Consider the following 27,566-nt stretch of genomic DNA (forward strand, 5'->3'; position numbering starts at 1 on the left):
GCAACAAAAGGAGAGACAGGTATACGTAAGTCCATGGTTTGCTTATGATGGTGACTATGTAGAGCACAATTACTAGGCACAGTCCAGTATTCATCCTCTCTCCCTCCTAATTTAACCTAATTTAACTGAACTTATTTATCTTTTTATCTCACTCAGTTGAATTCACCTGTGGCCTAGCACAATCACTGGCTGTCTCAGAACCATGAGATATGGTATGATAACCTTTCCATAACATTTTCAGGTGTCATGAACACATACTAAATTTGGCTTTGATCCAGACACATGGTGGTAAAAAGTGTTACACATTGCATAACTACCTCAACCCTCTATTACAAGTCTAACCATATAAAGGAGGGAATGTAATGGAATTTATTAATTTGATCATTGACAATGCTATGCTAAGGTTTTAAAAATACAGCAATTCAAACAGTTAAAGAAGATAATCCAGCTTTCCAGACCAGAGTCCAGAATCCAGTTTTCCAGACCAGAATCCAGTTTCCTCCTGATGACATCTTACCACTTCAAGAAGACAAGAGAACTCAGAGACTTTATATGAACTGTTTTGCTTTATTAGCTTTTACTATCTCCTTTCTGTTATATACTATCTGTAACATGTACTCTCTGCAGAGGCTCTCCCTTTGCAAGACTAATGTCAAAGCGTCGGTTCATGAAAAAAAAAAAAAAAATCGCCCCTCTGGACAAAACTTTCCTCTCTTCCTTTTCTGTATTGTTGTTCGCATATTATTAGTCAGCAAAAGTTATTATATTCTTTTTACTGTTCCATCAAGGAAACATTCCGTTTCTTGAGGAAGCAAAGGGGGGAAATGTGGTAAAATATGAAAGTTTTTAACAGTCGGTTAGGATAAGTGAAAGACGCCAGTTTTTCAAGGACCACCCTTTTGGGGAGGAGATGAACAGTCCGCCTGCTGCGCATGTCAGACTGCCTGCCAGGTACAGTGCGCCTGCTGCGCATGTCAGACTGCCTGCCGGGTTTTTTTTGACTTCCGGGGTGGAGAGAACGGGAGTAGCCTTTTTTGCCGGCTTGGCGGGACTCCGGGCGGCGCGGCACAGACGGTCTGACTCACTCCAAAGGTGGCCTAAATCGGTTTGGTGAGTTTTTATAAGGAATATAGACAGCCTAGATTTAAGACGATTTGTACTGTATTTCTGTTTTCCTATCCTTCTAATCAACAACACCTTATATACAATAAAGGCTCTATCTAGAAAACCAGAAGCTTCTTCCATTTACTAGTCTGGGAGATGAATTAAGGGAAGGGTTAAGTAGGGGAGATTTATGATCTAATATCCAATTTTAAATCTCACAATATGTATTAGCTCTTTCAATTTACTCAGGTAGATGCTACTTTATCCCCACTTTGCAGATGAAGAAACTGAGGCTGACTTAAGGGACTTGCCCAGGATCACCCAGCTAAGGAATTGCCTGAGGCTGGAATGGAACTCAGCTCTTCAGTCCTAGGACTCCATCCACTGCCTCACCTAGAGCTGGAAGAAACATCAGAAGCCATCTAGTCCAACTTCCAGTATTACAGATGAGGAAACTGAGGCAGACAGGGTTAAGTGACTTGCCCAGGGTCACACAAAGAATACGCATCAAGGATCCAGGACAATTTCAAAGGACTCATGAGGAAAAAGACTATTCACCTCCAGAAAGAGAACTGATGAATTCTGAATGCAGATTGAAGCATACTTTTTTCCACTTTATTTTTCTTGCTTTTTTTTTTGCAACACAGCTAATATGGAAATATGTTTTGCATGACTTCACATGTATAATTGATATCACATTGCTTGCCTTCTCTAAGGGTGGGGGAAAGGCTAGAGGGAGAGAATTAGGAATTCAGGGTTTAAAAAAGGAATGCTAAAAATAAATAAGTAAATATAAAATCAACAAATAAGTGATATTTAGCATCAAAAACATGAGAAAAATATGTGTCAGAGGTGGGATTTAAAGCTAGATCTGGTGAAAGACCCAATGCTTGGCCCACAACCTCAGCAGCCTCCGTGTACTAACAGTTATCTTTCGCCTGCAGGCATCATCTCTCTACCCCAGAGGTCTGGAATCATCTTGTCTTCATTGCCCAGCTCTTTAGCCTTGTCCCTTTGACAGCCTTCTAGTATCATTTAGATATGATGTCCTCAGACCAATAATGTGCCAGACTCACCTGTAAATATAGACTTTAGACACTTCAGCATTAGCCTCCTTCATTCTGTGATCAGACCAACCCTCTTCCCCGACAATCTATTTATTGCAAGGGTACAAGATAACTTCTTCAAGGTTTTGGAAACAGAATGTGGCCCATTTACTGGAAGAGAGGTATTTCGACATATTTCTTCAGAGTTCTCAGTACCAAGGGGCACACACTTTTATTAAAAAATAATTTCCTCCAGATATGCACATAGTAATACCATTAACACTTCTTGTAAGCACATGAACCTTACAGAATAAGTGTATTCTTAAAAAGTTATTGGTAAAATAAATGTGTGTATACACACACACACACACACACACACTCACACAAACACACACACACACACACACACACACGCAGAGGTTTACATTTTAATTTTTATGCCCACATTGGAGTTGTAGGAGGATGGAACGAGAATGGGAAGAGATCTTGGGGACTATCCAGTACAACACTTTCATTTTATAGATAAGGAAGTTGAGGAACTTGGTAACATCTCTTGAATACAATCCTTCTCTCCTCCGACACTTCCACCACTCTGGTCTATTACCTCACTCCTGGACTATTGCAATAGCCCTGCTCTAAACCAACTTCCACTCAACTATTAAAATGATCTTCTGCAAGGTCTGACTACATTGTTGTTTTCGTTGTTGTTTAGTGGTGGCTCACTCATCAAGACCCAGTTTGAGGTTTTCTTGGCAAAGATACTGGAGTGATTTGCCATTTCCCTCTCCAGCTCCTTTTACAGATGAGGAAACTGAGGCAAACGGGGTTAAGCGACTTGCCCAGGGTTACTAAGTGTCTAAGGCCTGATTAAAACTCAGGAAGATGAGTTTTCCTACCTCCAGGCTTGGCACTCTCTCCACTGCTCCACCTAGCTACTCCCTGACTTCATTACCTCCATAAACTTTCGGTGGTTCCCTATTACCTCCAGGACCAAATATGAATATGTCTCTTTGGTTTTCAAGGCCCTTCATAAACTGGCTCCCCCTCACCTTTCTGCTAGTCTTCTTTCACCCCACACCCCTATACACACTTTATGATTCAGTGACTCTTGCCTGTTCCCTGAACAATATAATTCATCTCCTAACTCCAAGCATTTTTCTCTCTGTCCCCTATGTTTAAAATGCTTTTCTTCCTCATTGCCACCTCCTGTCTTCCCTCAAGTCCCAGGTAAAAATCTTAGCTTCTGCAAGAAGCCTCTTGCAATTTCTCTTAATCCTAGTGCTTTCCCTCTGTCGATGATTTCCAGTTTATCCTCCATATAGAGAGAGTGTTCATATGGAGTTGTTTTCATGTTGCCTGCCGCATTAGACTGAGATCTCTTTAAGGATAGGGGCTGCCTTTTTGCCTTTCTTTCTATCCCCAGAACTTTGCAGAGTCCCAGTACAGTGTTAGCACTTAAATGTTAATTAACTCACAGAGAAATGATTTGCCCAAAATTACACCGCTAATATAGGATAGAGGCAGGATTTTAATCAGGTGCCCTAACTCCAAATCCAATGCACTTTTCACTTTACCTACCATGTGACCTCCTATGTTTTTTGAAAAAAAAATTTTTTTAACCTATTTTTTTTTTGTACCAGGGACTGTGTGCTAGGTGCTGGGCATTCAAAAACAAGGCCAATGGGGCAGCTAGGTGGCACAGTGGATAAAGTGCTGACCCTGGATTCAGGAGGACCTGAGTTTAGATCTGGCCTCAAATACTTGACACTTAGTAGTTGTGTGACCCTGGGCAAATCACTTAACCCTCATTGCCCTGCAAAACAAAACAAAACAAAACAAAACCCCCAAACCAAGGCCAAAACAGTCCCTCCTCTCAAGGAGCTTGCATTGTACTGAATGTATTAATGTTGTGTGCCTCATACAAGTGAATATCAAGAGGAAAATGACAAGTTTTCTGACAATATTGTAATGGCCAGTTTGGGGCACAATGGGCCCATTTAATTGCTTAGAACATGGTGAACTGAGATGTCACTCTGTTTCTGTGAACTCCCTCCCCACTATTCAACAACAGGATGGCATGCAAGTCTATTAAGTGGCTTGGACCAGACTGCCTAGCATTTCCTGGAAGCTGCTGGCTTTTAAAAAAGATTTGGGTACAAGGACAAAGAAACACTGGTGAAGGTTGCAATTAAAAATGGAATATTGCATGAAGTAATGCGGAGCATATGTAATGAAACACACACCACTGTGAGTGAAGCAATGGAGGGACAAGTTCAGTCAAAGTCATTGCTACAGACACTGGGAAATGCTCCTCAAGGCATAAATTTGGGGTCTTGCCTTTCATATATTGGGTTTCTGGATAATGAGACATACCCTCCACTAAGGAACCATTCACAGCTTCATAAAGACAGTGTCTAAAAGGCCTTCACAACAACCCTATGTTCACTAAAATCCTCTGCCTCATCATACAAGACTTTGACTTTTATGTGTGGGAGGAGGGGGGAGGGGAGAGGAAACTGGACCTATGATTTGAGTGAAACACAAGAGCAGTGAGAGTGGCCACAGTATGGAATTGAGAGCCAGGAAAACTGTAAATCCTATGTATCTGGCAACAGTGATTTCTTTGATCCATCCCTTGAGCAAGTCTGAGGACTAAAGGGATTGATGAGTATTTATTTGTAAACCAACTCTTTAGGAGTTGGAATGGATAAGGGACTTGGGGAGGTAACAGGAAGTCCTAAATGTTATCATTGGAGCAGCTATATAGTCCAGGGAATAGACCTTCAAGTCAGAAAGACCTGAATTCAAATGTAGCCTCAGTTACCTACTAACTGTCTGGCTATGAGCAAATCACTTAATCTCTGCCTCACTTTCCTCAGCTACAAAATGGAGATAATAATAGTACTTACTTCTTAGGGTTGTTGTGAAGATCAAACGAGATAATATTTGTGCTTAGCACAGTGCCTGGCACATAGTAGGTACATTATAAATGTTAACAATTATTATTGTTGTTGTTGTATTATTATCATCATTGGCACAAACATTTTATATCATACTCTCCAATAAATTCAGAATAGACTAGTGACCTGAATATTAAAGATCATACCATAAAAAATTAGAAGCAAAGCAGATCATAAGCATTTCACAGTTATTGGTGGGGAATGATTTCTTAACCAAATAAAGGGTAGAGAAAATTACAAAAGATAAAATGGATAATTTTGATGACATGAAATTGAAAAATTTTTGCACAGATACAATTAATCCATCTACGATAAGAAGGAAAGTAGAAAACTAGGCAGGGGGAACCTTTATAAGAAATATCTTTGATAAAAGGTTTCATATCCAAGAAATATAGATATCTAACAGAAATATATAAGATCAAAAAAAACAGAGTAAAACAAGATACAGTAAGGCCTTAATAAATGTTTATTGACTGACCAAAATTCATTCTTCACTAGAGAAGTGATTAAACATTATGAACAAATGGATCTCAAAAGAACTGCCACTATTAACAACCACATGAATAAATGCTCCAAGCCACTAATAAGAGAAATGCTTTTTTTTTTTTTTAAGGAAGCAATAGGGGTTAAGTGACTTTCCCAAGGTCACACAGGTAGCAAGTATCTAAGATTAGGTTTGAGAACTCAGGTCCTCTGGACTCCAGGGCCAGTGCTCTATCTACTGAACCACCTTTTATGTGTGGGAGGAAAGGGGGAGGGGAGAGGAAGCTGTACCTATGATTTGACCCAAACACAAGATTGGTGAGAGTGGCCACAGTATGGAATTGAGAGCCAGGAAAACTGTAAATCCTATGTCTCTGTCTCTAAGATAAATGGATATTAAAACAATCCTGAGGTTTCATCTCAGTCCCAGCAAGTTGATTAAGATGGGAGTAGTTAGTGTTGAAGGAGTCGTGGAAAGACAGGCATACCAATATACTATTGGTGGAGCTCTTAATTGATGAAAAAAATTTTCTTTTTTTAATCATAAAAGTATTTTATTTTTTCCAGTTACATGTAAAGATAGTTTTCAATACTTGTTTTTTTAAGATTTTGAGTTCCAAATTTTTCTCTCTCCCTCCCTCCCCCCCCTCCACCCCAGAAACAGTGATTCTGAAACAGTGGTTCTGACTAAAATACCTATAGTATATCTGTCACAATTATCTTCCTTGCCTGGGGAATCTTGGCCCCTTTCCACCTAGAGAAATGACCTATCAGAGTAAGTAGAGGCCCATAGAGGCCAGTGCAGGTTTCAGAGAACAAAGGAAATATAACCAAGAAATAGGTTATAAACACCAAGGCCACTTTGTCAATAAGACAGGAGCCAAGCCAGATGATTGATGGGAAAGCAAGGCTCCTCCAGATCACATCCACATCTCACCTACCAGGGCCCAGCATCCTCTGGGCATGCCAGTCAGAGCTAGAAGACCTCCCCTCCTACTGCTAACAACTAGATTCTGGAGTGATAGTGGGGGCCGAAAGGGGGAGTGTCTGGTGTCAACTCATTCTTACCCTGGTAACACAATCCTGCTCCTTGCTGAGTGAACTTTTTGCAGGCATCATAGACACACAGGAACAAATGAAGTAGCATATCTCCAAAGGATCACTTGCCACCCAACAATTAAAGACACCTGTTTCATTTAAGATCTCAAGGTGCAGAAACAGGAATTAACAATCAGGTTCTCACAGTATCCCTGGTTACTTTTCCTGGCACCAACTATGGTTCAATTTCAGGGCAAGGGCAAAGAGCTATGCCTAACTTGCTGATAAATTACAGTTAGGAAATGTTTTGGCTATCCATACTTGTAGTGGTAGGTACAGGAAGTACTAGGTGCCCTGGCCACACACTGCTGTAGAGATAGGCAGCAAAATGGATCCCAAGAGCCATTCTGATGGAAAATTACAATTAGACAACAATGACTTTCCTTGCTATGGTACTTTATGGTCTACAAAGCATTTTCCATTACAGTCTCTTACTCAAGTCTCATGACAACCCTGTGAAGTTGTTAGGACAAATGTTATTATTGCCACTTTACAAATGAGGAAAATGAGGCTAAGAGAGGACAAATTATATTATTTCCCCAAGATCATACAGTAGGTATGCTATGCCCAGATCCTTTGACTTAAAAAATCCTATGTAAGGGGGCAGCTAGGTGGTGCAGTGGATAAAGCAACAGCCCTGGATTCAGGAGTACCTGAGTTCAAATCCGGCCTCAGACACTTGACACATACTAGCTGTGTGACCCTGGGCAAGTCACTTAACCCCCATTGCCCCGTTAAAAAAAAAAAATCCTATGTAGTTCTTGCTGGACGAAAAGCAAAGCAAAACAAAACAACCTAATAAAGTAATTCACAGTAAGGTATGAGTGACTAATTCTTTAATTCTTCTCAGGGGCATTTGTGTGTGTGTTTTTTTTTTTTGTTTTTGTTTTTTAGTGAGGCAAGTAGGGTTAAGTGACTTGCCCAGGGTCACACAGCTAGTAAGTGTTAAGTGTCTGAGGCCAGATTTGAACTCAGGTATTCCTGACTCCAGGGCCGGTGCCTTATCCACTGCGCCACCTAGCTGCCCCGGCATTTGTGTTTTAGAAAGTAGTAGCTCCCTGAAGATAGTAACCAATCCAAAGAGATAAACCACTAAGGGTGGAATTTCAGACATTGTGATCAATGGGTGGGAAAAATACTTTGGAAGTGGAGGAATATTCTTGGATCCCCTTACACTATGCCTTCTATAATAACATCAGGTTCCTCACGCCCTTTATTCAGGGAAAGGATTGCTGAAGCATATTGGTTGGTCATCAGTAGTAGTGCCAGTCATTATTACCAGTGATGGACAAAACCAGATTGGTCTGAATATAGGCAGCATTCTCTCCTTGAAAGAGGCTTGTCCAAGCCTGTGATTGGTGTGATTTTTCAGTATACAAAGATACATAAACATGTACATGTGTGGACATAAATGTTAGAGGCAGCATGGAGTAGATTAGAAGACCTGGGTACAAGTCCCACTTCTGACACATGCCGGCTCTATGACTCTGGACAAGTCATTACCTTCTCTAGGGTCTAGGACTCTTCAGTTACAGAAAAGGTGATGATCTTCATTGGTAGAGGAAGTTTCCTCATCTGGGAGTTCTGTATAACAAATCACAAAACCAGTCCTAGTCACATTAGGATCAAGATGGATTTCTGTCTATCTATCTATCATCTATCTATCTTTCTATCTATCTCTATCTATCTATCTATCTATCTATCTATCTATCTATCTATCTATCTATCTATCTATCTATCATCTATCTATCTATCATCTATCTATCTATCATCTATCTATCTATCTATCTATCTATCTATCTATCTATCTATCTATCTATCTATCTATCTATCTATCTATCTATCTATCTATCTATCATCTATCTATCATCTATCTATCATCTATCTATCTATCTATCTATCTATCTATCTATCTATCTATCTATCTATCTATCTATCTATCTATCTATCATCTATCTATCATCTATCTATCTATCTATCTATCTATCTATCTATCTATCTATCTATCTATCTATCTATCTATCATCTATCTATCTATCATCTATCTATCTATCTATCTATCTATCTATCTATCTATCATCTATCTATCTATCATCTATCTATCTATCTATCTATCTATCTATCTATCTATCTATCTATCTATCATCTAGCTATCATCTAGCTATCATCTATCTATCATCTATCTATCTATCTATCTATCTATCTATCTATCTATCTATCTATCTATCTATCTATCTATCTATCTATCATCTATCTATCTATCTATCATCTATCTATCATCTATCTATCTATCTATCTATCTATCTATCTATCTATCTATCTATCTATCTATCATCTATCTATCTATCATCTATCTATCTATCTATCTATCTATCTATCTATCTATCTATCTATCTATCTATCTATCTATCTACCTATCATCTATCTATCTATCTATCATCTATCTATCATCTATCTATCTATCTATCTATCTATCTATCTATCTATCTATCTATCTATCTATCTATCTATCTATCATCTATCTATCTATCTATGATCTATCTATGATCTATCTATGATCTATCTATCTATCTATCTATCTATCTATCTATCTATCTATCTATCTATCTATCTATCTATCATCTATCTATCATCTATCTATCTATCTATCTATCTATCTATCTATCTATCTATCTATCTATCTATCTATCTATCTATCTATCTATCATCTATCATCTATCTATCTATCATCTATCTATCTATCATCTATCTATCTATCTATCTATCTATCTATCTATCTATCTATCTATCTATCTATCTATCTATCTATCTATCATCTATCTATCTATCATCTATCTATCATCTATCTATCATCTATCTATCTATCTATCTATCTATCTATCTATCTATCTATCTATCTATCTATCTATCTATCATCTATCATCTATCTATCTATCTATCTATCTATCTATCTATCTATCTATCTATCTATCTATCTATCATCTATCTATCATCTATCTATCTATCTATCTATCATCTATCTATCTATCTATCTATCTATCTATCTATCTATCTATCTATCTATCTATCATCTATCTATCTATCTATCTATCTATCTATCTATCTATCTATCATCTATCTATCTATCTATCTATCTATCTATCTATCTATCTATCTATCTACCTATCTCTCTCTCCTCTCTCTCTTTCTCTCTCTCTCTATCTGTCTGCTTGCCTGCCTGTCCGTCTGTTTGTCCTTCTGTCCATCCATCTGTCTTTCTCATTCATATTTTTTTTTACTGAGGCAATTGGGGTTAAGTGACTTGCCCAGGGTCACACAGCTAGTAAGTATTAAGTGTCTGAGGCTGGATTTGAACTCAGGTACTCCTGACTCCAGGGCCAGTGCTCTATCCACTGTGCCACCTAGCTGCCCCCATCCATCTGTCTTTCTATCTATCCATCAGCCTGTCTGTCTGCCTGTCCATCTGTCTGTCTATCTAATTATCTATCTATCCATCCATCCATCTATTTATCTATCTATCAACAATCCATCTCTGTTTGCTTGAATTAGTGACAGTTAGGATTAGGGCCTGACTCTCCTGATTCCTGGTCCATTGTACTTTCCATCACACCCTTCTGCCTTCTATATGGTTTTTCTTTAGCCTTTATCTCTATTCTCCCTAGAGCAGCTTCCCATATAGTCACAGTGCCCCCAACCCCAACCCACACACATGCACACACACAATGGAGGATAGAATCACTATGTCAGTTATAGTGAAAAGAGTAGCATCTTTGAGATCAAAGGGACCTCAGTTCAAATGATCACAGCACTTGTGTGACCTTGGGCAAGTCCCTTCTTTGGGCCTCAGTTTCCTCACCTAGGAAAGAGTTTAGAGTAGATGATTTCTAAGGTCTCTTCCTGATCTAAATCCTTTAATTCTATGGTCTCCTTTAACCTGCATGTCTTATCACTGGAGCCAAGATTTTGTTGTGGGAGCAGGGCAGAGATAATCCTATAAACCCAAGGGAGAGGCATTTTTCTGGTAGATTCGCCACAGGTTTTCTCTTATAGTGGTTTCCTCTTGGAGGTTTTGCTTTCAGGCAAGATCCTAACACCTGGGATAAATGTGGAAGCATCACACACTAGATGTGTGACTCTGGGAAATTCGCAACCTCTGTTTGCCTCAGTTTCATCATCTGTAGAGTGGAGTTGGGTAATGATAATTTATATCTCCCAAGGTTGTGGAGATCAAATGAGAGAGTGATTATAAGGTGCTTAGCAAGGTGCCAGGCACAGAGTAGGCACTACATGGATCTTAGCTACCATTATTATTATTACTGTTAGCTATTATCTTTTCTCTTTCACACTTGGAAGGGCATAGAGTCTGGTCTTTCTCAAAGAAGGCAAGGAGAATTTGACTCACTATTATAGGATCATAGATGCTTATAGATCTAGATGTGGAAGAGCTCACAGGGGTCATCTTCTCCAGTGCCCTCATTGTCAATATGAGCAAACGGGCCTTGAGAGACAAAGTCATTTGCTTCAATTTTCACAGGTGGTAAGGGGCAGAACTGGGCTTATTACACGTCTCTTAGGAAGGAATTTTCAGGGAAATCACCAAGATCCAGTCCTTTCTCTAGAGTCAGGAAATCAAGGCAGATATCATACACATACACAATACACACACAAAACACACACGCACGACATTCATGCACACAACTTCTAAATCATTGTCTCCTTGTAAGGAGATGGAGGAGTGGGTGCTATTATATTTTTTGTTTGTTTTTTTGCTATTATTTTTTTTTACTATGTATTTGATGTAGTGAGAAATATAGAATCATCTTTCTCTTCGTCCCTTGCTCATCCTCAACAAATGAGAGGATTTTGAAAGCTTAAAGGCACCTGGTTTGTTCTAGGAGAAGCAAATTAGTTCTGGAATGGTCTAGGGAAGCCTAAATGAGACAATAATGATGATAATAATTATATATGTATATATATGTGAGTGTATATATGTGTGTGTGAGTGTATATATATGTATGTGTATATACACACACACATACACACACACACACACACATATATATATATTATATATATATATACATACACACACATTTTACATATACTATCTCATTTTGTCATGACAATCTCGGGACTTAGGTATTATTATCCCCATTTTACAGATGAGGAGACAGAGAAGTTAAGAGATTTGCCCAGGGTCTCACAGATAGTAAGTGTTTGAGGCAGAATCAGAACTCAGCTTTTCCTGACTCCATGGCCAGAACTCTATCCACTTGGCTATCTAGCTGACTGAGTGAAGTGATAGTGAAGAAAAGCCTCTTTTCTTCAAAGGTTTTAACTTCTCCCTGAAATGGTTTGCTACAGATACTCAAGAAGATAGCTTCATGGAGGTCATATGGAATGCATTTTTAAAAATTATCCCCCCACATGTATGGAAACCCATTAAGAGGATGGATTGCAGGGTGTCGATCCTCCAACTTGCTGTCTTTTGGGAGTCATACCTACCTGAATTATGTCTTTGTGTAACATGATCTTTGTAAACTGCCCTTGGGCAGGAAGCCATTGTAAGCAGGCTGGCTCTTCCACCCCGTGTTTTTATCTCCAAGCCTTGCAGAAGTACACGATCAGTCAAGTCTACCTGAGACAAGATTGTCTGATTTTTATTTTTTGCCCATCGTCTGAGAGCTGTGTTCCCGCCAGGTTGGTGAGGGAGGAAGGAAAACAGAGATGAAATGAGGAGCAATCAGGATCTGTGCTGGGGGATGTCTGAAACAAACTCTGCCCTCTGCCAGATAGAGTTCCTCAGATAGCTACAGATTTCACGATATTTGGGCATGGGGATCAGGACATCTGCCATCTTTGTGAGCACTCAGTTAAACAGTAAACTTGTTTGAGAACATCTGTTCTCTCCAGAAACAGGAGAGAGGGGATAGACTGATTGCTCCTGATTTCAAGGGTATGTCCTAGGTACACTTTGGACTCTCCTCAAGCCTCTTCTCAGGATCTCTAAGCACTCTGTAAACATCACCTCATTATTTCAGCCTCTCTATTGCTTTCTTAAGAGAATGAGACTATCTATAGATGGCAAAGAACCAATACGAATTCTTTTCTCTAACCAGAGAGAGAAAAGGTTAAGTTGCAAACCTTTGTATAGTCTTGTTTATATTTCTCTAGATATTCTAGAATTGTAGACCTTTGGTTGACAGCTGGAGAGGATATTAGAAGTCATCTATTCTGACCCCTATTCTGGGATGTTAGAATATTTTCTACTACACCTTACAGTGAATATCTCCTAACTGCTCCTCCTCTAGAGCGCTAGGCCTGGAGTTGGGAAGACCTAAGTTCGAACCTCTCCTTAAACACTAACTGTGCTGTTCCCCGGGGCAAGTCACTTAACTTCTGTCTGCCTCAGGTTTTTATTTTTGAATTGTAAAATGGAAATAATAATAGCATCTACTCATAAAGTTGTGAGGATGAAATGAGAGCACTTAACACTGGGCCTGAGAGCCTGCCACACAGTATGGGAATAATGAAATGTTTATTTCCTTCCTCTTCCCCTCAACAGCGGTTTGGTGGAAACCACTACAGTGTTGAAGCCTGAAGATCCCCATTTGAGTCTTGGCTTCACCATTTACTAAGTCATGAAACCATGAGCAATGCCAACCTCCCTGAATCTTAATTTCCCCATCTGGAAAATGGGAAGGTTAATACATTTACTCCTCACTTTATAAAGTCATTGTGAGGACAGTGCTTTGGAAGGTGTGAAATTAAAGGGGCTTCTTATTAAGAACCATAAATTATTAGAACAAAAACATTTTTCCCCAAGATATTCTCCTACATCTTTTCACTGAGAAGAAGATTAGGAGCTTCCCTGATATTCTGCCTTATGTTCTCCTAGTTGAAATTTATTTCTGAGCATTGCCTCAGGTCCCTAGATTCTTGGTTAAATTATTTTTGTATTTTATAATAATAATTCCTTGCCCCCTCACCCCATCTTCTACATGCTATTATTCTCTCCTAGGCTGGAGGGAGCAGCTACATCTGGGTTGTTTGTAGTTTTATTTAGGGTTTTTTTTGAGTGTGTGTTGGAAAAATAAAGATGCCCCAAATTATAACTAACAACAACACCAATAATTTATTTTTATATGGCATTTGAAGGTTTACAGTCTGTTTAAATACATTTGGTCCCTCTTCACCAGATTTATACAGTTCAAGGCTTTGAAGGCTATTACTACTTATTTTAAAATGAACGTTTGAAAAATCACAAGAAGCAATGCTTCTTTCTTCCCTCCCCCGGAGATAACACTACTGTCACTTGGATTAGTCTCCAGGCTCAGATTCCCTCACATGTAGCATGTTTTAAGGTTCCTTATATCTTTGTTTTTCTCTTCTCTTCCCTTCTCTTCCTTTCTCTTCTCTTCTCTTCTCTTCTCTTCTCTTCTCTTCTCTTCTCTTCTCTTCTCTTCTCTTCTCTTCTCTTCTCTTCTCTTCTCTTCTCTTCTCTTCTCTTCTCTTCTCTTCTCTTCTCTCCTCTCCTCTCCTCTCCTCTCCTCTCCTCTCCTCTCCTCTCCTCTCCTCTCCTCTCCTCTCCTCTCCTCTCCTCTCCTCTCCTCTCCTCTCCTCTCCTCTCCTCTCCTCTCCTCTCCTCTCCTCTCCTCTCCTCTCTTCTTTTTCTTTTTTTTTTTTTTTACCAGATCTGTGATTTCATTGGTTTAGGGAACTACCAACAAGGAAAGCACCTCCATCAAAGACTTAGTTGCTTGGGACACTGAGATATTAAGTGACCTGCCCAAAGTCCAACAACCAAGGTGTTTTAGAAAGAGGACTCAAACGCAGATCTTTCCATAGGATTACAAGACCAGTTCTCTATCTCTATCCATGACTCTAAATTACTTTTCTTATACTCTGACTTCTTGAATGAGGCAGTTTCTGTGGAATCTTTCTATCTCTTGTCCTGGTTCTGCCATTTTACAGATGAGCATAATAAAGAGACCCAGAAAAGTTAAATGCTTTGAACCCAGGTCCTCTGACTATAAATCCAGGACTCTTTCCACTATATGGTGCCATATTCCTTTTGCCTTTTATCAGTGGAGTTCCCTTTCTGAATCAGACAGTGGTTAATATTGGGCTCTTCTGTACCTTCAAAGGAACAGCTAGGTGGTGCAGTGGATAGAGTGCCAGGTCTGCAGTCAGGAAGAGTCATCTTCCTGAGTTCAAATCCAGCCTGGGATACTTACTAGCTGGGTGACCCTGGGCAAGTCACTTAACCCTTTTTGCCTCAGTTTCCTCATCTGTAAAATGAGCTGGGGAAGGAAATGGCAAAGGGGTCACAAGGAGTCAAATACAACTGAAACAACTAAACAACAACAACAAATACATTCTCTCTAACTTTCATATCTCTTTTCTGTCGTGGGACTCAAAAAGAAGGCAGAAATCTATTAGAAATCAGGAATCAGCACTAAGGGTACCAAGGCATTCTCCAGCCCAAACAAGATCCTCTTAAAATGTCACAGTATCAGGCTTCCACTTGTAAACTCTGCAGTGCATTGCAGGCTCATTCTTAGCTTGTGGTCGACACCAATACCTGTCACCCTCAAATCCCTATCAATATTCTTCTTTCTGCCAGTTGGGCAAAATGACCTCTAAGGTCCCTTCTAATTCTGAATATACTTGTTCAGTCTGGACAAAAAGAAAGATAAAGAAGGGTTTAGTGAATTTCAAAGATAAACAAATATTATTTGATCAAAGATGACCCATGATTTGTTTACATTGGGGGTAGGAATAAGCTTAAATTGCAGCATATGGCACATAGGTGAGACATTAAGAAGGTATGCCTCTTTAGGTATTTATAAGGGAAGTTGTAGAGTTTCTTTGTCTGGGACCAGAGCCTAGGGATGAAGCAATTGATGTCTCATACTCCATCAAGTTCTTTAATCCTGTGATTTTTTCCTTTTCAATCCAGAATCTGTAATTTTTTGCTTTCTCCCTTTTTTCCTTTTTTCACCCTCAGACCTATTATTTCATGTGTTAGGAAATGCTTACAAGTTTTTTTTTTTCAGTTTTTCTAAGGCAGAGATTCTTATCCCTGAAGTGTCTCCAAATCATAGATTCATGGAATGTTAGTGCTTCTAAAGATGTGAGAGATAGTTTTACAGAGGAGGACACTGAGGCCCAGAGAGGCTGTGGCTAGCCAGTGGCTAGCCAGTGGTCAGGCCAGGGCTTGAATCTTCTTCCTACCATTCAAAGCGCTTTTTCCACTGCATAGTTCTTCCTGTTAGAGCTAGAAGGGGCAACACAAGGCATCTAGTCCAACCTTGGTCACATCCCTGACAGCTGTTTAACCAACCTTTGTCCAAACACTTTTGGTGGTGGAAAACTCATTACTTCACAAGGTAACCCATTACATTGTACAACAGTTCTACTTGTTGGAAATTCTTCCTTGTTTTATAGTTAATCTGGCTCCTCTGGTCCAAGTTTTGTCTTCTATTGTTATACAGAAAGCCTACTCCCCCTTTTTATATTTGAAGATAGAGATGATGTTTTTGCTAAGTGTTCTCTTCATTAAGTTAAGAATTCTTAGTTCTTTCAGCCAATCCTCCGTGGATAAGCTTCCAAATAGCCTCATCATCCTGGCTGTGGTCTTTGCATATTGACCAGCTTTTCAATGTCCCACTCAGAGCATCACACCTAGGAATGAAAACCTCACTTCAGATGTAGCCAGGGTCCCCCATTCCTGCCAGGGCACCTACAACTTCTCATAGAATAAGAAAGGACTGAAAAGATGTTTTTAAGGATGAAAGTGTCACTGACTTTGTGATAATCATCTCTGCTCAAGAGATGTGTATGTTTTGACTGTAGCTATACTACGGTCTAATTGTCTGAGTCTAGAAGCTACATTACAGTCTAATAAATTCACTCCAGGAGTACATACCACATAGGGGAATTAAGGGAACGCCCTTTCTCCCACCTCCAGCACTGCTGCCCCACAGAGGTCTTGCCTGGCTTCCTGGTCCTCTTGTATTCCTTCCTAACAGCATCGTCAGCTCCTCAGCCTTCTGGTCATTCCTGAAAAAGTCTGGGCTAATATGCCAAAGGTAGACTGTCTGAATGTAAGCTCGGAGACAGAGAAAGCATGGTGTCTTGTCAGGGTTATTGGCAAGGCACAATGCCTTCCTATCCCACAGATCAATTTCTCTGACTTGCTGGTTGTGCTAACACAAGACAGAGCACAGTACCCACCTCGTTCTATACTTTACTTTATAGCCTATATTGTCATTAACAATTTTGGCAGTCAAGTCACGCTTATGATGAATTCTAGTTCTAGCTCTGTCATGAATTTGTTGTCTGATTCGAACCAAGTCACACAATCTATTTGGGCTTCGGTTTCCTCCCATGTAAAATGAGAGAGTTGGACCAGATGATGTCTAAGGTCTCTTCTAGATCTCACATTCCCTAGTTTATCATCATCCTGTGATTCTAAAATATTTATTATCTTAAGGGTAATCAGAGAATTCTCAAAAAGAAAATTCTTAAACCCAAATTAAATGTAATTCATTTTCATTAGTGCCTTTGATAAATAAATTAATTTCTAGCAAAGCTTTCATTAAAACTAAACTCATTGTCTCCCCCTCCTCTAAATCCCCCAACTGAGGGCAATGCTACCCTCCCAGTCCCTCAGGCTCCCAACCTAGGAGTCATCCTGGACTCCTCACTATCTCTCTGTCCTCATATCCAAGCTATTGCCGTTCAATTTCACCTCTTCAACATCTCTTGAATATGCCCTCAAAAAAGGGCTGAATGTAGGATGGATCGGAGAGGGGAGAGACTTGAGGTGGGCAGACCCACCAACAGGCTAATGCAGTGGTCCAGGCATGGAGTGATGAGGGGACCTGCTAGGTGAAAATAAGTAAAAATAAACCAGGTTAGGGAGCCAAAGTGCCCAAGGACAATGCACAGGGACATGGAGATGGTAACTATGGCACTAGCGGTGAAGGACAATGCCAAACTGGGGGTGCAAATATGAAAGGGGTGTGAGTATCCAGGGGGCAGTCATCATGCTAAATGGTGATGTCATAAAATAAAATAAAAGAACCTGCTGCTTTGCTTTGTATATCTCAGGTCTAAGTCTCTTAACCTGGAGTTTCAGATTTCTTCCATAATGCATTCACACTGAAGCTTACATATATTTTTTATAGACGTTGACTCCTGTTTGAAGACAGCTTGTTAAATTGAGCAGATTACTAATAGTTATAAATGTCTTGTGAAAAGTCTCTGCAATTAAAGTCTAACAGATGGCACAGGACTGGTACACACAGTCAGATGGCATTGGACTGATATACACAGATTCACTGACACATTGAAATCATCCAACAGCAAGGTGTAATAAAAAGAGCACTACCGTGCCTCAAAAAGCACAAGTGATACTTACTACTTGGGTGACTTTCCAGGGCCTTGGTTTATTCGTTAAATGTAGGGGGTGGTGGACAATTATACTTCTGAATCTACATTTCATAAAACGTTTAAAAGCCTGGTCGTCAGTCATATAGTCACTAATGTCACAAGGACTGTTGCTGAGTCTTATCTCTCTCAGTATATGCTCAGAACTTGCCAAAATTGTGAGTTCAGTCTTTACAATACCAAACTTTCTTCTTTGTTTAAATCGTTGGTTTCCTCTTAATCATAATTATATAATAATAACATATCAATATACTGTAATCATATATAATAACATAATATTATTGAATCAATATATAATCACATAATATTATGACATTTAATATTATAACATTATAATTAAGATGATAATATAAATAACTGTAGCTGGTTCTTCAAAGTGATTTATACACAATACGACTCTCATATCAACCCTATGAAGTAGGCATTATTGTCCTCATTTTACAGAAAAAGAAACTGAGGTTCAGGTCGGTCACATGATTTGCCCAGGGTCACACAGCTAGTAAGCATCAGGGGTAGAATTTGAGCCTGGGTGTTCCTAACTCTAAGTCCAATGAGCTGAGGAAAATTGAAGTCACATTTACTCTCCATATTGAATCAAAGGGCAATGGGATATAACTAGAGGACTTGCCTCAGAGTCAGGATGGCCCGGGTTCAGGTTCCACCTCTGATAGCTCTGTGATCCTGGGACAAGTCACAACTTCTCAGTATCCCCAGGGACTCTCTTTTAAGAATACAAATAGAAGAGCAGACTCCTATTTCCATTGGTGGGAAAAGTCCATATCTATAAAATCTAGTATCCTTTCCCCCTCTGAAAACAATTTTTTTTTATTCTGTCCAGTCATAGTAAAAACTTTTCCTCTCTTCAGAAGTCATCTATAAGCTTTTTTTTTTGATTAGTACCTAGAAGTTTTATTCAACCAGACACCAAAGAAAGCTGAATCTAGAAGGAAGGAAGTATTAAAACCTCAGAGCTATGGGTTAAGTGGGGTTTATATTTTTCATAATAAATCACCTCTCTGGGCTTCCCCCTTCAATTTGTACAAACAAGTTATTTTTAAGAGTCTTAAAATATCCTATACTCATGAATATCATCTTAAAAAAAACAAGTCACGCCCTTCCAAGACTGCATGACAAAGCCATGGACCTTGACCCCTGACCATGAGGTCAGACCTCAGCCCTTTGCCATAATCTGTGATCCCTTCACGGACATGGGAACCTCCTTCTCTGGCATTCCTTCTCTTGCAAACCAGGTGCTGTGATGGAGGGTAGTGTGGGCATCTTGGCTCCAAATTCTTGCCAGAAGTTGGAAGGCAGAAGTAGATAGGCTTGAGGAAGTTCCTTGTGAGAGGCCCATGGCCCTGAGTCATATTGTGACCACACTTGTTCTTGTTCAACATCGAGGAAACTAGTGAGCAATTCAGGGGGAGTCTGAGCAAGAGGTGCCTGAGCCAAGCTTTACAACAGTCGTGGGGAGGAGTTACGAACAAGGCTTTCCAACCACCCCTCTTCATTCTAACTTGCTTTACTACTGACTCCTTGCTTATGTAGGTTTATGTGTATAAATGATACTTTTCCGCTCTGGACAATTTTATCAGAGAATTTATAATTCTTTATCTTTTTTTTAATCTCTGAGCCCCCAACCAGAGACAGCATCTGACAAGTACCTCAGTGTTAAATCTATTTCTCTCTCTTCTCTGAGGAGACTTCCTCCCTCAATTGCCTCCTCCCAACTGAATTTCCAATAAGTATAACCAGGCTTGCAAAGGACTGTGGTTAATACTGTTTATAAAAACAAAGTTGACATTTAAAACAAAAATTGGTATAAATAGACTTTTGAGGCAGCGAATGCTGGGTCTGGAGTCAGGAAGACTCATCTTCCTGAGTTCCCATCTGGCCTCAGACACTTACTAGCTGTATGACCCTGGGCAAGTCACTTATCCCTGTTTGCCTAAGTTTCATTTTTTGTAAAATGAGCTGGAGAAGGAAATGGAAAACTACTCCAGAATCTTTGCCAAGAAAACCCCAAATGAGGTCATGAAGAGTCAGACATGAGTGAAAATGACTGAAGAACAACAGACTTTCATCTTGCTTAGAGGAAAAAGCTTCTCACTGGAGCCCAAGAGTAGAAAGAATAATCTTCTTGAGGTCTGTGATCCAGGGAGGGTTTCAGCAACATAGCATCTGTTCCAATTCTCCTTGTATCCAAATGGTCCACTTAGCCTGAGTCTTGGAGTTTTCCTTCATTACAGCGTAGGATCCTTGAGGGCAAGGACTGTCTTGCTTGCTTGTCCTTCCATCTCCAGAGTTCACAGTGCCTGACACTTTGTCTTCATTCATTCACTCATTCATTCATAAGGGGGTCACTGCACTCTATAACTTGACAGTTTAAGACCTAATTACTAGCCTCTTTTTGTGATTAGGTCTTGGGTTTTCAGAAAATAATTCCCTTATGCTAGTTTTAAAATCACTTTATGAAGTGATCAGAAAGCTTTTACTCCATCACCATAATTTTAGAGAACCATGGAGCACTCAGTGGTGCCCTTTTACCCATTGTTGTGACACCACCTACTGCTCTACCCTCCTACTTAAATGTCTATGGGAAATGTTCAGACTTCTGTCCTGGAGTTGGACTATTTTGATTGGTTAAACTTCACTATGTCTAGCTGGACTCAGGCCTGGCCATGGTCTTCAAACATGGCCACTTTTTACTCTGCTGATGCAAGAGGATGAATCCTAACCCTCTCTTCTGTCCCATTTCTACCTCTTGCCTACAGAAATATAATTAGATTGTCACTATCATTGTTTCTGGAAAGGGTGTGTTCATTGAATGACCTATAACCCAGTCCAGTGTCCCTTGGGAGTTCTCAGACTAAAATTTTCTGGGGAACCAATCTTCTATAGGCATTATCTCCCCCATTAGAACTTAAATTCATTGAGTGTGGGGACTGCCTTTCTTTTGCATTTGCATTTCCAGGGCTTGTCATAGAAACAACATGTGCTTAATTCATTCATGGGTCTATGAGAAATATGACAGGGCCTCCTGCAGGTGCTCCAGTGGCTCCAAGGGGCCCAAGAGGTTTTTGGGATAATAGGATAGAACCAATATTCTTCCTTAAATTTTCCCAAACTGGAATGCAGCAACCCCATGCATGGGATTCCTCAAACCACAAAGTAGGTGGGGGATAGAGGGAGGGGAGACATGACATACAGAGCAAACAGTGGACTTGGGTAGGGTGTGAGTGATTTGAGCTGTGCCAGAGTCTAGATCCATTCCAAAGCGGAGAAACATCTGCCATAGTTATGATCACCAACTCTCTAAGTAACAGTGCTTCTGCTGCCCACAATAGGATTAGTAAGCTACTCGATAAATATATATTATTGTGAATTACATCAGCAGCCCAGAAGTAATTGGATATCTGGGTAGGTCAGATGGTCACAGAACAGAAAGCATAGGGCTAAGGAGAGTGATCATTGTTTTTCAGTCCCCCAGTTCATGTCTTCGCTCTAAAACTAAAAGTCTTAACTATCTTCAGTTTCCTCATCTATAAAATGGGTCTAATTATATACCACCTCTCCCATCATCTTGTAAGGAAAATGCTTTATAAGCCTTTAAATTCCATATTGAGTGAGTTGTTATTTCAGAATTGTTGACCAATTACAGCAATTCAATTAAAAAGTTATTTGTTCGGTTCCTAAATTTACCACCTTACCCTACTAGAAATATATGCTCTTTGAGGGGCAGGACTTTTCATCTTGCATATTTTAAACATTTAATAAACAGGGTTTTGTTTTTTTTCAAGTCAGCAACAAGCATTTATACCTGTCGTATACCAGACACTGTGCTAAGAGCTGGGTATACAAAGAAAGAAAAAAAAAAACACAAAACAACACGCAGACACACAAACAGGAACTCACAGTCCAATAGATGAGACATCAGTGCAAACATCTGTAAACAAGAGAGGCCTTCAAAAATATATTTTTTTCCCCAGTGCAATGAGGGTTAAGTGACTTGCCCAAGGACACATAGCTAGAGTCAAGTGTCTGAGGCTGGATTTGAACTCAGGTCCTCCTGAATCCAGGGCTGGTGCTTTATCCATTGTGCCACCTATCTGCCCCTTAATAAATAGTTTTTTTAATTGAATTGGCCATAAAGCTACTTAGTCTTCTCAATCAGGACCTATGTTGGGGTAGGTGGGAAGATGAGATGTTGTATAGGAAACAGATTCCTCTTCTGCTGACCCTGTGGTACAAAGTTATTACAGATTGATTCTTCCTGGTGATGCAATGTGTGTTCATACCCTTGGAGAGTTCAGCATTTCTGTCTGTGTGTTAGCCTCATAGAACATGAAACATAGAACATAGTGGGAAATATGCAGCTTTTGTCAAATGTTCCACTAGTATCCATTGTTCATTGAATAAATTTGCTTGTTTGTATGATCTGGTAAAAGACTGATATAACTTAATGGCTCCTCAAACTATTCAAACTAGTCAAACTTTGGGCTAAAGCCTTATATATCAATCCTAGAAAAGTGACATGAGTTCAGGTATGTAGTTTCTAGAAGGGCCTATGGATTTCTCCCAGTAGGTGGATAGATGATTACTTACTTTCTCTCCTCTTTAGCCCACAATCAGGGGCAATCAAACAGAGAATGACTGAGATAATTGGGAATACTTGTTAAAGCTTCTTCTGGCTTTAGAACTTACAATGATGCTTTTCTTAAAAGTATTCAGCAAGAAGACATACCACAAAATGGATGCTCATAAAAGCCTTTCCCAAAATTACCACTCATGTTGTTTATTTGTGTAATAACACATGATCCACTTGGCTCAGAAGAAATTGGGGCATTTACCTTCTCCCTCTCCTAGTAAGGGGGGAGGTTTCTAGATCTGAACCCACATTTTTGAACTTGTTTCAGTACTGGGGGACCTTGGCTCCTAATGAGAAGCATTAGGCTCTTTTTCTAACACCCTCTGACTCTTTACACCTCCCCCTAGAGACCTGAGAAGAACTCCTTGAAGTTCAGGTTTGGCTCCCATCTAGAGTCTTTTCAAAAGGGAATAGAAAAGTATGCAGTATATGATAGTAGATGTGATATAAGATAGTTATTTATTTCCTCCACACAAAAGACTCATGAGCATACATTGACAAAGACCTAAACATGAAGGAGTAACTTATAACTCCCGTTATACTCTTGAAAGTTGATACTTGGACCAAGATGGCAACAATGCTGCTGCTGCAGTCACCTCAGCTTCTCTTCCAGGCCTGGCTCCTATGCCGTCCTTTGTTCATTCAATATTTTACCCAGGGAGCCAACAAAATGACAAACTCAGCTGTCTAAAAGTTATACTAACCTTGGGCACTACTGTGGGCCTGTGGCCTTCTTCCTCCAACAACATGAGGAAGATGTTTTAAAGTGTGAAAGAAGGAATGGGCTGGAATAAATTATTTGAACCTGCTCCTTTCCTAATTGCATGCTGGAAGAAGTGATGACAACCAGCTTATGGACCCATTGAGTGACATCAGAAAAACAGCTTGTGCTATGTCAGGATTTATGTACAGCCTCACAAAATGTACAAATAAAAACCTGACTTAATAAAAAAAACCTGACCATTTTTCAGCTTAGAAACATCCTACCATCTTGTAAAAAATAAATTTGAAACCAGTATTTAATCCAATTGTCCAAATTAGAGGGATCTTATTTATACTTGAAAAGTATTAATGGATAAGCAAACTAAGAATTTCAATAAAAACTAAAAATAAAATACAGTGCCTGAGATTGAATGCTGGTAGTGTCTATTTTAGGGTACTTACCCTCTTCCATCAGGTACAACATTTCCATGACAGTTGGTCATTCAGAAAGTTGGTGAGAATTTCTGTGAGCTAGGGATTTCAATATAATTCTGCTAAGCTGATTTAGTCCTTATGTTAAATCATATTTCAGATTCAGAATGTTAATTATTTAACAGCTTAACAAATTGGGAAGGCAGATATGATTTTAGTAAACCAGAAAATGTCACCCTCTTTACTTTTAGTATGGCAATTTGGGATTAGAACAGTGACACTTAGCCCTGTTTGCCTTAGTTTCCTCCTCTGTAAAATGATCTGGAGAAGTGGATAAAGCACTGGTCCTAGATTCAGAAGGACCTGAGTTCAAATCTTGCCCCAGACACTTGACACTTACTAGCTGTGTGACCCTGGGCAAGTCACTTAACTCTCATTGCCCTGCAAAAAAAAAGAAGAAAAAGGAAGGAAGGAAGGAAGGAAGGAAGGAAGGAAGGAAGGAAGGAAAAAAGAAAGAAGGAAGGAAGGAAAGGAAAGGAAAGGAAAGGAAAGGAAAGGAAAGGAAAGGAAAGGAAAGGAAAGGAAAGGAAAGGAAAGGAAAGGAAAGGAAAGGAAAGGAAAGGAAAGGAAAGGAAAGGAAAGGAAAGGAAAGAAAAGGGATCTATAATGGGTGCTGAGACAAACTGAGACCTTGGAAAGACCTTTGCATTAAAAGGGCCAGGGTCTCCCGCTGCATCTGCGATAATTTTTTTTTTTTGTGGGGCAATGAGGGTTAAGTGACTTGCCCAGGGTCACACAGCTAGTAAGTGTCAAGTGTCTGAGGCTGGATTTGAACTCAGGTCCTCCTGAATCCAGGGCCGTGCTTTATCCACTGTGCCACCTAGCTGCCCCTTCTACAATCATTTTCAGTCTTCCTGAACTATGATTTGCCATTGGACTCAGATGACCCTGGAGGAGAAAGTGAGACTGGTGACTCTGCACATCCCGGACTCAATTAAATCCAATTCACTGCAAGTTAAGACATCACCTTCCTGATGTCTTTGGTCCTCTCAAGAGGAATAAACAACAACAATCAGATGCCTATGCTCAGGAATAGAAATACAGAGTAGAAAAGGCAACTTGGGGCCCCAAACCCAAGCTTAGATTTGCCTAGACAATACATATGTCCAAAGCCACTATAAATGCTAGGTACACCTCTCCCATAACTCATAGGAAGTCAGAGAGAGTCACATTCTTTATACTGCAGAAAAAGGAAGGAAGAGACAAGATCAGAGAATGGAGTCACTCCTTTTAAGGTCTACTGTGTGGGCGTCTCTTCTGGCTCAGTGGCCAGCCGTCACTAATGTAGCATTGCCACAGTCATGTCTTTCCCTTTCCCCAGCCAAGGGGGCCAAGCAATTATTGTGTCACCCTTAAACCTTTTAGCATTGAGGCAGAATGGGCCAAGGGCACTTTAAGGGCCTCAGATCCACAGACAGTGCATGTGACACTTGGAGAGGGCAAACTTGTTCCTAGCCAGAAATGATGAGGAACATGGGAAGATGACCTTATTCCTCTCATTACTTTAAAAATCTAAACCTTGAACAAAAAGTGTCATGAACAAGGAACAACAATGTCTCATTGTACAAAAAGATGAGCCCAAACAGGCAAGCCATGTCTTAGAAAACATTGAGAAACCACCGAGAAAACTCAGTGCCCTGCAAAGACTCTGGCCTATTTTTGATTTCCCATTCCTCACAAGACACTTGAAAATACCAACTACTTAGAAATTTATGGGTCGGGCTCGTCTTGAGAATGTCTTTGCAAGACCATGAATGAGCATTCTGTTTCCTCTGTACTAAAGCCAATCATGTCCTCAGCCATGGGACAAGTTTTATTTTTTCTATCTCCCCTCTGGAGCCGGGTCTGCCTGTCACATATCTCATTGGAGTAGTATAAATCAGGCTTACAAATGTCAGAGGATTACACCTTCTTGGGAAATGCAAAGGAAACCTGCTAACCTTTCAGAGTGTCAGAGAAATTCCCAGCCTGGGGAAAATCAACCTCTCCTCCATTTGCTATAGGTTGCTCAGGCATGGGATGAAGAATTACTACCCTTTCATAACTGGCTGGCAAGAGCCCCCATGATGAAAGGAGATAAATTATGCCATGAATTTCTTCACTATTAAAGAGATGCTTTGAGTGAAAGGTTTTCAATAATTACATCCTGTGTTCAGGATGAGAAAGACAAACTCATTAACTGCAATCAGAATACTTGTTCAAATTGTCTACTTGATCACTTAAAAAAGATTTCTTTATTCACTGTGTTCCCCCCTTTCTCACCTTGTATTCAGTTCCCCCCATTGTTTCCAGGTGCTTTTTATACATTTTTTTTTTAGTGGGAGGGAGACACTGGAAAAAAGCAGAGGGTATAAACTGAATCCTAGTCAAACTGTTTGACAGATAAAAAATATTGAATTAGGTAACTGAATTCTTCCACAGGAGTTTAGAAACAATTCATAAAGTTGGAAGTGGCCACATCTCATTTTATGAGCCCCAGCAGATCATAAGGCCTTTCCTACTCTCGTGCAAATATGATTTTGTTGTTATTCAGTTGTTTCTGACTGTCTGTGACTCCATTTGGGGTTTTCTGGGTAGAGATACTGGAATGATTTGCCATTTCCTTCTCCAGCTCATTTTACAGATGAGGAAACAGAGGCAGACAGGGTTAAGTGATTTGTCCAGGGTGACACAGCTAGTAAGATTTGTACTCATGAGGATAAGTCTTCCTGATTCCAAGCCCAGTGCTCTATCAACTGCACCACCTGGCTTCCCCCTGTAAACATGATGCAGGGACAAAAGTATTGACTCTGGAGTAAAAGGAACTGGGCTCAAATCCTGCCTCTGATAGTTAATTGTATCATTGGCCAAGTTTTTCAACTTCCCTGTCCCTCAGTGTCTTTCTTTGTACAATGAGAGAGTGGGACAAGGTCGACCTTGATATCCCTTCCAGTTCTAGATTTATGATAGCTTCTTCTTATTTATTTAGTGAGACTACAAAGACTGCACCAAAGACAATTATAATTCATTAGACAGCTGTGAAGGGAAAGTCTCCTTTAAATGTATTTCCTAATGTATTTTCTTCTCTTTTCACACCTCCTTTCAGTATTCTATCTGAATTAATGGCCTCTATTGTGTGTAAGAGCTATCTTTGGGTCTTTCTCTAGTACTGAAGTTTAAAATACTGTCTCTACTACAAGAAGGGTAACTAAAGAAATAATAGACCACACTTGAAAGCACATGACATATACCCTCTAGAAGTCAAAGATAGAGGGAAAGAATATTTATAGCAGCACTTTTGGTAGTAGAAAAGAGCTGGAAGGAAAGTAATTACCCATGAATTGGGAATGGCTAAACGAGTTGGGAACAGAATGTTATTCTTCATACACTATGGAAATGAAGAATTCAGAGAAACTGGGGAAGATGTATATAAACTGATGCATAGTGAAATTAGCAAGTGACCTATCAAACAGAAAGCCATTATTTAGTGATTACCATGTGCCATGAACTGTGCTAAGGACTTGGGATTCAAAGACAAAAAAGAAACAGTTCTATGCTCCTAAAACTGATAGTCTAATGGGGAAGACATAATATATG

The sequence above is a fragment of the Dromiciops gliroides genome, chromosome 1 (assembly GCF_019393635.1).
Source record: "Dromiciops gliroides isolate mDroGli1 chromosome 1, mDroGli1.pri, whole genome shotgun sequence".
Taxonomy (NCBI): Eukaryota; Metazoa; Chordata; class Mammalia; order Microbiotheria; family Microbiotheriidae; genus Dromiciops; species Dromiciops gliroides.